Source organism: Dama dama, chromosome 25 (assembly GCF_033118175.1).
Source record: "Dama dama isolate Ldn47 chromosome 25, ASM3311817v1, whole genome shotgun sequence".
In the NCBI taxonomy this organism is placed as follows: domain Eukaryota; kingdom Metazoa; phylum Chordata; class Mammalia; order Artiodactyla; family Cervidae; genus Dama; species Dama dama.
Genome location: NC_083705.1, coordinates 15,649,065 through 15,661,385, shown reverse-complemented (window position 1 = coordinate 15,661,385; position 12,321 = coordinate 15,649,065).

Below are 12,321 nucleotides of genomic sequence, written 5' to 3'. Positions count from 1 at the left end.
CAGAAAGGGCGGAGGGAGAAGGAGGGAGAAAAGGAGGAACTATCACTACAAAGATGGAGGAAAATAGAGAATTGAGAGTTCCAGGTTCTGTTGGTTTAGTTTGCTAGGCCTGCCAAAACAAAGTACCATAGACTGAGTGGCTTAAACAACACAAATGTATTGTTGCATCCTCTCAGAGGTCAGGAGCCCACGATCAAAGTGTCAACAGGGTGGTTTCTTCTGAGGTTTTAGGGAAGAATCTGTTCCAGGCCTCTCACCCAGCTGCTGGTGGTTTGCTGGTGATCGTTGGTGTTTCTTGGTTTGTAGAAGCATCACATTGATCTCTGCCTTCATCTTTCATGTGACACCCTTCTGGTGTGGGGGTCTGACTCCAAATTTCTCCTTTTATAAAGACATTGGTCATGTCGGGTTAAGGCCCACCCTAATACCTTATTTTAACTTGATGATCTCAGTAAAGACCCTATCTCCAAATAAAGTCACATTCTGAGCTGCTGTGGGTTAGGACTTGAATGTATTAATGAGGAGTATTGATGAGGAATGTATTAATTATGTTAGTCATTTAGTTGTGTCTGACTCTTTGTGACCCCATGGACTGTAGCCCACCAGGCTCCTCTGTCGATGGGATTCTCCAGACAAGAATACTAGAGTGGGTAGCCATTCTCTTCTCCAGAGGATTTTCTCAACCCAGGGACTGAACCTGGGTTTCCTGCATTGTAGGCAGATTATTTACCATCTGAGCCAGAGTTCAACCTGTAAAACATGTTAAGGGCCATGTGTGTTAATAAGACAGAGCTCCATGAGAATGGGAAGGAAGCTACTGGAGACCTGAGACTCAGAGCCACCTGGAGAAGGGCTCCAGTTTTCCAGGGGAGGTGGGGCCACGTGCAGCGGAGGCCAGCCTGGAAGGGCCAAGCGCATGCTTTCTCCGGCACTGAGAATGGATGCTCTCCGACTGGTTGCCGGCTTTTCCTGACAATGCCTCAGCCTCTGTGTTGCACAACTGGCTCATCAATGAAAACCAATAAGCTTAAATCAAAAAGAAAACCCTCAACAATAACAACAAAGAGAAACACACCCAAAAAAGCATAACCTTATGTTGTCTGCAAAAAGCTTCAAAAAATGCCAACTAGTGCTGAGTCAGGAAATTCTCCCCTAATAGCTTTTGTTGGAATCGTTTAACGTTTCAACATTATCTCTTCTTTTCTTGCAGACAGCTCCTCAGAGGTATTCAAGTGCAACAATGCCATCATTCAGGCCTTCTGGCTCCCAGAGCCCTGGCCAACACACACAGGCGCACTCACATACACACACACACTCACACACACTCACACTCTTATGGAATCAGAGCAGCATACACATCCTAGGGAGCTGACTTCCTCCAGCCCTATCCAGCTGGGGGAGAGGGGAATATACCTGCCTTGTTGCCATTTCCCCACCCACGAGAGCATCCCCGAGGTAGGAGCTGAGAAGCAGACACACCCCAAGGTCTGAGGCTTCATCTCTGGCCGGGGCCAAGAAATCCCAGGGAACCCCGTCCTGGGCCCTTCAGCGCCAGCCAGAGACTCCTGGTCACCGTCACATCACAGGACAAGAGTCTGGCTAAGGTGGGACCACAGAGCTCCTGCAGCTTTCCTCACCCTTCAGTCTTCTGAGGGATCCCAGGCCGCTCTGCCATTCACCACGCCCTGCCAGCCTCTCCCCTCTGACGGCTGTCGGGCCTCTGAGCGCCTCCACTGTATCTCCGCTGCAGTCTCCCCTGAGTGGGACACCGCCTTCTTCAGAACCAAACAAGCAAACACGAGGACAGAGGGGAGGTGTTTGAGTGGGTCAGGGTGGAGAGAGTACCCGAGGGGAGCGGGAGCAGCCGATCTGGTATGGCCTGAGCCAGTTGCTGGCCTTCCTCAGTGAGACACCATCTCTCTGGCCAGAGGCATGAAGAGGCGTCTTTTAATGGAGAACAATAAGTAGCAAGGAAAAGAGAGACATATTCCCTTTGTCCCCACACTCAGCCCCAAAGGCACAACCTACTCCCCAGAGGGGATATACAAGCGTCCAGGCTGGCGCCCATGACCCTTACTCGGCAAAGCACATTTTTCTCCCAAACTTGGATGGAATCAGTGAACCCATTGTGCTCAAGACTGAGCTGAGAAATTGTACATACAGAACAAAAGAGCCAGTGCTAGAGATAATCTTTGGCCACCTGATCATCATGCTAGAATAAATAATGCATCAATAAGCATTGATTAGAAAAGGAAGTGGCAACCCATTCCAGTATTCTTGCCTGGAAAATTCTATGGATAGAGGAGCCTGGCAAGCACAGTCCCTGAGGCTGCAAAGAGTTAGACACGACTGAGCACGCACTTGTGCCGAAAAGGACATATTAATTGTCCAGATATCATGAGGATCTCATGCCCAGATGTGAGAGCTAAAGAAAGAGGCTGAGCCAGCAGATTTTGCCCTTTTCAGCATGAGCATGAAATTTCACTGAAGACACGACAGACAGGGCCAGGCTCGACATCGGGACATAGCCCTGAGAAGACAGCCCAGCAGCCATTTCAGAAAAGGCCGGGGAGACTGAGTCACAGGTGTCACTCATGCCAAACTGATGACATTTCTCACATTGAACGGTGTTGATACACGTCACCTGGAAGAGAAAGGCGAGGGAAATAAGGGGTCTGTTGGGCCCTTGCTCACCCCATGAGCAGATGCACCATCCTCAGGACAACACAAAGAGAGCATAAGTGACTCATACTCAAGGACCTGCTATCGGGTCAGTATCCCTTTTCCTTGCAAAAGGACGTTCAAGTCAGATTCAAGGCCAAGGAAAGGGGGCCCCTAGTTTGGTGTTGGGTTATTGTAAACACAGGATCTTTGAGAGCATAATCAGGTTAATGACCGTGTTGGGGTGCAAAAGTAAGAGAGGTCATCCTTCCCCCACCACAAGATCTCACAATGTGAGGCCCCCCTTCCCCACCCCCATACAACCTCGTGTGTTTACTCTGTAGCCTCCTGAGCTGCTTCCATCCATAAGAACAAGTCCTATTTGGTCCATTGAGAGCTTTTCAAGCATTAAAATGTCACATCCAGGTCCAGACTTCTCTGTCCCTCCAGACTAAAATTTGCCTCTTCCCAAAGCTGAGACCGATTCCACTTGGGTGAGAAGTGATGAGGGATGTGGTAATCTTCTTCCCCTTTTTCTCACCCATCACTCCTCTCCCTACCTCTGGGTCTTTCTGGGTCAGAGCAGGGTTGAGGGGACCAGGAGGCGCTCCGGGGTTTTGCTTGCTCTCTTAGCAGTGATCTCCTGAATATTCTGTGTCACGGGCGTCACCTGCTGCCTATGAGGACCCTGAACAAGGGCCCACCTCTCCATACAGTCCCAGCTTGTGGTCGAAGAACATCCTGGCAGATCTTTTGTGGATGCCCTCAGTGTCCCACCTTTGCCCCTGACCTTCGCAGGAAGCCCCTGACCCTCACAGGAAGTCCTCATGCTCAGGGTCCCCTGAAGGCACCAAGGCACCTATTTGGCCCACAGGAAGCTCACACGTGCCTGCCACACCCAACAGAGGGGACGCAGGCTGCCCACGACCACCTTGCCCCTCACCCTGCCCTGCTGGACTCTCAGCTAGCCCCCCTGCCCCCCATCTGCAGTGTGCCCCAGGCAGCCTCCAGGCTCTGGTTCACATCTGCCCCCAGCCTCTCGGGGAGGTGCCACCCTCTCCCAAGGCACTGGGGGAGCCTCTGCTGCTCTGTAGCTCCTAGCCAGCCACCCGGAGAGCAAGAGCGCAGCCCCCTCCCGTCGGCATGCCAGTCTCCCTGGGTGGCAGCCCCCCAGGACTGCAGGGCAAGAGTCCACGTGGAGCCCCCTGTGCCGAGTGTCCACACACTTAAGTCACAAATCCAGCTAATGATACTGTTGAATAAAATACCTTCTTACCACCTTCCTTTACAAATATACCTCCATGTTGGCCTGGTAGGTCCATTTGAATTTAGAATTCCCCATCTTCTTGGAATTTGAAGCCGAGAGAGGCATTCCTCTCAACCCCAGACCCCGCACCTGGCAGACAGCCCGCTCTGCGATTCTTCCTACCCTCATCCCATCCTGCACACACAGGAGGGGTGTGTGTGTGTGTGTGTGTGTGTGTGTGTGTGTGGAGCATGGCTCAAGCACACACGTGGCCACCCAGGCTGCATCCCCAGGTTCCGCCCAGAGCCCCCCAGAGCCGCCCCCTCTGTCACTGTCAGGTCCAGGGCTGAGCCCAGCCCACCTCAGGTCAGAGGACCGTGGGTCAGGTCTGAGCAGAAGGGAATCTGGGAGACCTGCATGTCTGGAATATGGGGGCGCTGGGGTTCCAGGAGGATGTGTCCCCTCCAGGCCGCAGATTAGCAGCTCTGTGACGAGGAGACTGCTGGAGGGATTCCTGAGAAGTTCTTTCTAGAATGTAGAGGTCAGAGCAGGGATGCCGCTGGAGGAGGTTTTCTGAGGAGCGTTCTTTTGGACTTGCCTCCCCTGGCCCCAGTATTCTGGCCTAGACAATTCCACGGGCAGAGGAGCCTGGCGGGCTGCAGTCCGTGGAGCTGCAGAGTCAGACACGACTGAACGCACACACCACTTGACTTGAGGGCTCAGCATGGGACGGAGGTGGGGATGGGGGGAGGGCCATGCCTCAGCCCCGTGCTCCGAAGCCCTCAGTCACACTCAGCAAGCCGCCTGCCTGTGAGCCTGTTCCTCCGGCTTCTACAGGCCACATAGATGGTCCGGGAAGGGCCGCCTGCTGCTGGACTCCAGAGGGCGCGCTCCAGCCGCCCCCCGTCTGCTCTCACTGGACCGCGGAGGCTTGTTCTAACCTGCCGTCCGCAGCTGGGAGCCTTGGGCCATAACTCCGAGACCTCCGGTTCCGTCAGGCCATGAGGCGGACACGCGTGGTCAGTTAAGCAGGAATGTTTTACACGCCCGTGTTTTACCACCACCCGAGGGAGGGAAAGATGGAGAGGGTGGTCCTCCCTGGGACCGCTTTCCAGCCAGGTCTGACCTGTGCGGTGAACCGGGAGGGACACATGGTCCTTGCTGAGGAGGAAGCCCACCAAGACTTCGGGAGAGAAACTTGCTCAGAGAGCCCGGTGCCTCCGGGATCAGGCCTGCTTTCTGTAGGTGGTCCCGTGTGTCCAGGTGCTAGACTCGGTTCCGTCACTGCCTCCTGGTGACAGACCGGAGCAGGCTTGAGCGTGTGAATGGCGGCAGGCCCGGGGTGACGAGGAGAGGCCAGGGAGGCCGGAGTGCGCGGGGTGCAGGCCTCCTCACTCTTCCCTCCCCTGAAAGGAGGCAAGGGCCCTGCAGGCGGGGCAGGGGGCCTGGCCTGGAGTCGGTGCTGGGGTGTGAGGGCAGCAGTGTCTTGACGGGGGGCTCCCAGAGAGCAGTGGGCTCCCTGAGTTCAGGCAAACAGAGAATTTCTTTCTCACTGCACGCTTGGTGGAGTTTAGTAGATTGCCAGACTCTTAGATGTCAGTGGATTTTCCAGGTTTCATCTGGAAATAGAAAGACGCCCACAGTTCACTTTCCTGCCTCCCAGCTCCACGGGTCGGGGAACACCACGCTGCCCCCACTCGCTTAGGTAGGCAGGGGCAGCCCCAGCTCTTGGCAACACTGCTCTGGTGCCAACCGAAGATGGATGATGTAAGGGTGGCCCCTGGAGACCAGCCCCACATGCGCAGACGGGCCAGGCTGTGCTACCTGTGAGCTGGCAGGGCCCTGCCAAGTGTCCCACCAGCCGGGCAGCGGCCTCCTCCCCATCGTGTCCACCTGCATCCGGCCTCCTGGTGCAGGTGGGAGCTGAGCCGGTGAGGACAGGCCCAGGCTGCAAAGTGCCTCTGTGTGGTCGGGGGAGCAGAGCCCTGGGTAAACCCTGCATGCCTCCCACCGCCCCCCACCGGCTCACTGCAAGGTTCCCACAGGCCACACGGGGGACAAATTCCCAGGGAGCTGGTTTTCCGCCTCTGTGGACAACGCCTGGCAGGAAGGTAACCTTTTGATGGCTCCAGCCTGATGATCTGGGCCTCAGGCTTTTTTCCTTATCCTTATTTTTCCCACACAGGAAAAGGGATGCTGGCCTAGCGCTGCAGATCCAGCCCAGCTGTGATGCACGGCGACTAATTCCTAACTGCACGAGTGCCAAGGGCGCTGGAGGGGCGGCGGGAAAAGAAGATAGCACCGCTTATCTTTCAAGGAAACCCAGAGGGCAGAACGGTCCCAGGATTAGACTGGGTGACTGTGGCCAGAAGAGGATGGCAGGAAGGGAACCCGCCTCCCAGGCCACCGGGAGTCAAGGTTTTAAAACATTTGCAGGCGTTTATCTTGACGCCTCAGAGTAGCTTCGGGGGAGGAAGGGTGAGTGACAATTTAATCTTTCCACCCTCACCAATCTTTATTTCCTCCTCTCTCCCACCCTCCCCGCCTAGCAGAGCCATCTGGTGTCGACCTGGGCTAAGCCGTGGTTCACAAAGAGCAGCTGGAGACCCAGGACTTAGCGACGTTCCGTTAACAGAGAGTTTTTTAAACTGGAACCGTTTGGCTGATGTTTGGGTGATGGTGGGTGTGCAGAGGGAGCGAGGGAAAAATAGACAGGGGTCCCAGATAAGTGGATAAGCCTAGACTGGAGGGAAAGGAAGGCACCAGAGAAATGGCCAAAGGACACGAGAAGACAGAAAGTGAAGAGCCTGCCTACGGGGGCGGGGGCGGAGGCAACCAAGAAGAAGAAAATGCTAGAAATGAGGGAAGAGATAAAAGAAGAAGGAGGCTTGGGAGAGTTTACAAGAGAGTTGTAAAGAGATATGACATCAGACATAGAGCATGGGCTTGTGGACACGGAGGGGAAGGAGAGGGTGGGCAAGTTGAGAATAGCACTGAAGCCTATAAACTGCATGCATGGGCGCTCAGCTGCTTCAGTTGTGTCTAACTGTTCAACCCCATGGACTGCAGCCCACCAGGCTCCTCTGTCCACGGGATTCTCCAGGCAAGAACACTGGAGTGGGCTGCCATGCCCTCCTCCAGGGGATCTTCCCAGCTCAGGGATCAAACCCATGGAGTCTCCTGTGTCTTCTGTGTCACAGGTGGATTCTCTACCGCTGAGCCACCGGGGAGGCCCCCAAACGCATACTTTACCATATATAAAATAGACAGCCAGTGGAAATTTGCTCTATGACCCAGGGAGCTCAAATCAGGTGCTCTGTGACTACCTAGAGGGGTGGGATGGAGTGGGACACGAGAAGGAGATTCAAGAGGGAGGGAACATATGTATACCTATGGCTGATTCATGTCGATATATGGCAGAAACCAACACAGTATTATCAAGGAATTACTTGCCAATTAAAAATAAATAAATGACAAAGAAAATAAATAAAATCACGTTTAAATTTTTAAAAAAGAAACAGAAGTAGAGGAAAGGAGAAATCCCGAGCTTGTAAATAGGTCATGCCCTGGAAATGTATTTACAATATGCAAGTTTACAACTAAAAAATAAACCCATCTCCATCCAAACAATGAATGTTGCTTGAGTTCCTACTGTCACCCCCAAAACAGGGCTGATTCACACCCCCTAAGAGTGAACAGATCCTTGAATTTTGCCCCTAGTCTCTCCTCGAGCCTCACCGCAGCCTGGCCCTGCTACAAATCCCAGGGCTCTTGATCCTGTCCCCACAGTTCGATTCCCCCCCAGGACAGACTTGTTAGGAGCACCGCTGCCCGGCCCCCACTTAGATAGGTTAATCTGACTCTCTGCTTGAGGGACCCAGGCAGGGTTTAGAAGCATCCCCAGGGGATTCTGATGAGTGGTCAGAATTTAAAATCACTGATACAACTTATACAGTAACGTTGAACTCCATGAGGGGAGAGTGGGCTTTCTGATCTCCATGAAGAATATTGTTTCTAAGTGAAAATGCGTTTGGATTCTAACTCCAGATGTCAGGCACAAACCAGCCTTCCCAGCTGTGCGCTCCCCCCCACCCCCACATCCTGCAAGTCTTGCTCAGCGGTGCAGGTGGGGGACAGAGAGCCTGGTGGAGGTCCCCAGAAAGGACATCCACCCTGCTCCCAACGTGGGGGTTGTCACCCAGTACCAAGTGGGAAACCTTTCATCATTTGGGTGTTTGACCAGTCAAGGGGTTCTTATTCAAGTTCAGTGGGAGCTGAAAGGATAGGGGAGGGGGAAACGTGTCAACGATAAACAACAGAGGGAGAGGAGTCCCGTAAGAAAGACATAGGCTTTGAGTTAATAAAGAAGACACATGCCTGGAAATGGAGATCAAGGGTGGCTTGACAACTCATCCTAGAAAATCAGCCGAGCCAAGACGTCAGGGAGGCAGGTTTCTGGGTTCCTTTGTGTCAGAGCCACCAGACAGAGTAAGTTTGCTCCAGTCAAACAAATGCAGCATTTTCTCCCGGGAGAGGGGAGGGCCGATCATCAGCATTAAGTTCTCTGACTCTTGCGGGGGGGGGTGGGGGGGGGGGGGGACGGGACATCCAACCCCCTTGTCAGCAGCTGAAAGGTTAGGTCCCCACCCCTCTTCCTTCAGAGGACACACTCCTGGGGAGCAGAAGGCTGCTTGCAAAAAACACCCGGGGAGACTGCTGGCAGCCACACAAAACTTCATGAAATCCTTAAAGCCAACAAGACAGAACAGGCCAGGCCAGAGGGTACAGCCAAAAACCTGTTGTCTCTTCACCTCTTCCAGCACCGCACAATGTAAAGTCAATCAAATAATCGAATTACACACGCAACAGCCTAGGGAGGATTATGTAAATACAGCCGGTGTCTGGTGGCCAAGTGGTCTCCCCTGAATCCCTTTCCAAAGAGACTCCCTGTCAGCCAACAGGGGGCCTCGGGGCCCTGGTGTCCAGGATAATGAGCCACTGTGCCAGCACACGACCGAACCATGACCAGTCCTAACAGCTATTCCTAACGAGCAACTGTAGGAGGTCTGGGAGAAGGATGCCCAGGCCAGCATACCAGTCACCCTCTTACGCCATGAGGGACAGAGTAGCACACTGGCATGCCTAAGTTATCTGAATTCCTTTGGAGTCAGGCTCTGCGGCTCCCAGGATGGGACATCATTACAAGTTAGCCCAAAATGGGACACGTGGGGAGCAAAGGAGGCAAGAGCCCAGGCAGAGGACAGTTGGGACATGCTCCTGGGTTCAGGGGCGCCCCAGCAACCTCAGGCAAAGCCATAGCTTCAGCAGCTGGGCTTCCTGCCCCTCCGAGTGCAGGCTCCCGCTCCCATCATGGTAACCCGACACTCTGTTCAGCTTCTGTAGCTTCTGCCACAACCTCATCCACACACTTCACGGCTTCCACCTACTCAGCGTCTGTTTGGCATCTGCTTCCTCATCCCCTCTCTGTGTGCCCTTGGCTTCTGGACATTTCTAGAATCTGGAATCAAAGAGTGACCCTAAGACGGAGAGGTGATTGGCTCAGTTAATTACCACTGAGCTTTCTTACGGGGCAGAAATCAAACTGTAGCCTCCTGCTGGCTTCCTCCGAGTCAGGTACCACCCACTGGTCCAAACTGGCGAAGCCAGAATAGAAGGGCATGGGCAGAAAGTGGCAATCCACACCTGAGGAACTACCTGTGACTTTGTCAGAGTCAGAGGGGGTCATGGGCTAGGCTAACACTTCATCCAACACAATCTCAGCCTACCCTGCCACACGGTTTTCCTCTCACAGAGGTGCGATGTGACAGCTCCTGAACAAACTGAAGCTGGTGTGAGTGGAGAGAGCATGCACGGGAAAGCAATGCATTTCTCTAAAGAAAAGAAGTCCAATAACTTTCTACTACTGAATATCAATGGTTCAGGTTCAGGTTCAAGTACCACATGGTTGAAAACCACTGGAGTTCAATCAGTGCCAAGGGAAGAAGAATAGGTTCTGGGAGAATAATAATTAATAATGATCAAATTCAGGCTCTGGGTCAGGCTCTGTGCATAACGTTCAATCGCTAGTGACATCCCGACCTCACTGGGGGTCGGTGTGGTACACCTGTCTGCTGGCCGACCCCAAAGCATCCCAACCTGTTCTCCTTTAACCACTACTACAAAAGCTGGGAAAGACTCTGCCAACTTCCCTCGCAGATGAGGGGCCTTGGAGCGCTGTTCTGGCCAATGAAGTACAAGAAGAAACCATCTGGGAGCTTGGGGGAAAGTTTTTCCTTTTTGGAGAAGAGAGGAGCAGTCCTGAAACATGGGCCTTTGCCCTATTCACCTTTTCCGGGGGGTTGTAGGGGGAGGAGGGAGGGTATAATTGCTTCAAAATGCTATGTTAGTTTCTGCTGTAGAACAAAGTGAATCAGCGCCATTGCACATATACCCCTGCCCGCTTGGACCTCCCTCCCGCTGCCCCCCGCCCCATCCATCTAGGTCATCACAGAGCTCAGAGCTGAGCAGCCTGGGCTCTGCAGGAGGTTACCGCCCGCTAATTGTTTTACACGTGGCACCACGCATTTGTCACTCCCAATCTCCCAATTCATCCCAGCCACCCCTCCCCCATGCCCGCACGTCTGTTCTCTACATCTGTATCTCTAGTCCTGCTCTACAAATAGGTTCATCAAAACTTTCCTTTTTTAAATCCTGCTATCACCTCTCATTTCTACTCCCTGCTTCCTGTGACGAATGAAGACAATATGTGAAAAAACCACAGTCATCTTCTAAGATGAGGCAACAAATAGGAAGGTGAAAAAATGACAATGCTGAAGTTGTCAAATGACAAATGAGACTTTGTCCCCGGAAGTCAGCTGAGCAGCTGCATATGCAAACTGATACAAGTAGTAGTATCACTAGCCCCATCTTACAAGTCAGGAAACTGAGGCTCAGAGTGAGTAAGCCATGGTCTGGGATCTTAGTTACAAAGGGGCTTCATCAAGATTTAGCACCAAACCTGTTGATTCCAGAGGCCTAACCATCATGACATAACTCCTCTCCTACCAAGAGAAATCTTAGAATTGGAAAGTCCATATATGGAAGGTTGCTTAAGGACCCTGGGATTTCCCAGGTGGCACAGTGGTTAAGAATCCTCCTCCTAATGCAGGAGACTCCAGTTGGATCCCTGACTCAGGAAGATCCCCTGGAGTAGGAAATGGCTAGCCACTGCAGTATTCTTTGTCTAGAGAATCCCATGGACAGAGGAGCCTGAAGGGCTACAGTCCATGGGGTTGCCGAGGGTGCGACAGACCCAAGCTCTCGCACTTAAGGACACTGTGGCTCAATTAATGGAAAGGCCCGCTGTGGTTAAATGCTGGGCCTGAGTCCCATTGGCTTTGCCGTCCTGAGTTTTTAGGACTGAATCCTGACTCTTCATCCAGGGTTTTTACATTGCTTTATGGTTTACATTGGGCTTCCCAGGAAGCACTAGTGGTAAAAACATACTCGCCAGTGCAGGAGACATAAGAGACACAGGTTCAATCCTTGAGTCAGGAAGATCCCCTGGAGGAGGGCATGGCAACCCACTCCAGTATTCTTGCCTGGAGAATCCCATGGGCAGAGGAGCCTGGCAGGCTATAGTCCGTAGGGTTGCAGAGAATCGGATACGACTGAAGCAACTTAGCACACATGCACACACATGCTTGACATTACGCATGGCTTCTCTCCTGAGAATGGCAAGAGACTCTAAATCCTGCAAGGTACCATGATGGCTTCTCCACTGCCTTAGCCAAGGATTTATCATCTTGACTCATTTTGGACCTCTGACACCACAGGAACCAAGACAGAAGTAAAGACAATAGTATTGTATGTCAGAAGGCTGTCACGTTAACCACAGTACACTTCAATGTATTTAGACGATATTAAGCCAAGATATTTTATACCAGAAAATGTTACCTGAGAAGTACCATTATTAGTGGCTTTTGCAATATTCACGCTGGGAGGCTGCTGCATGGTCCCTTAGGGGGAACAGTATTGAAAGGGGAAAGCAACGGCAGGCCCAATCCCTGAGGCAATTTCTATTATTAAGCTGCTTAAAAAAAAAAAAAGAAAAAAACTCTCCAATTTCCTGAGGATCATAATAAAACAAAGAGGTCTGTTTACACTTAAATTTGTCGTCTCTCCAAAGGGTATTGGGCATGATGGAGACTGGTTTTGAAAACCCAACTCTAAGGATCAGTTTATTCTGCACTCTGGCTTCTTTTCAAGCATCTCTGAACTTTCCCAAAAAACCGCCACTGTCCTGTGATTGGTGCATTTCCGGGATTCAGCGGAGCTCGTCTCTTCACATCATCCGGCTGTTCAGTGCCTGTGGTTTTCACTAGCGGTCGTTCCGTTTGATCATTCCCTCCTTG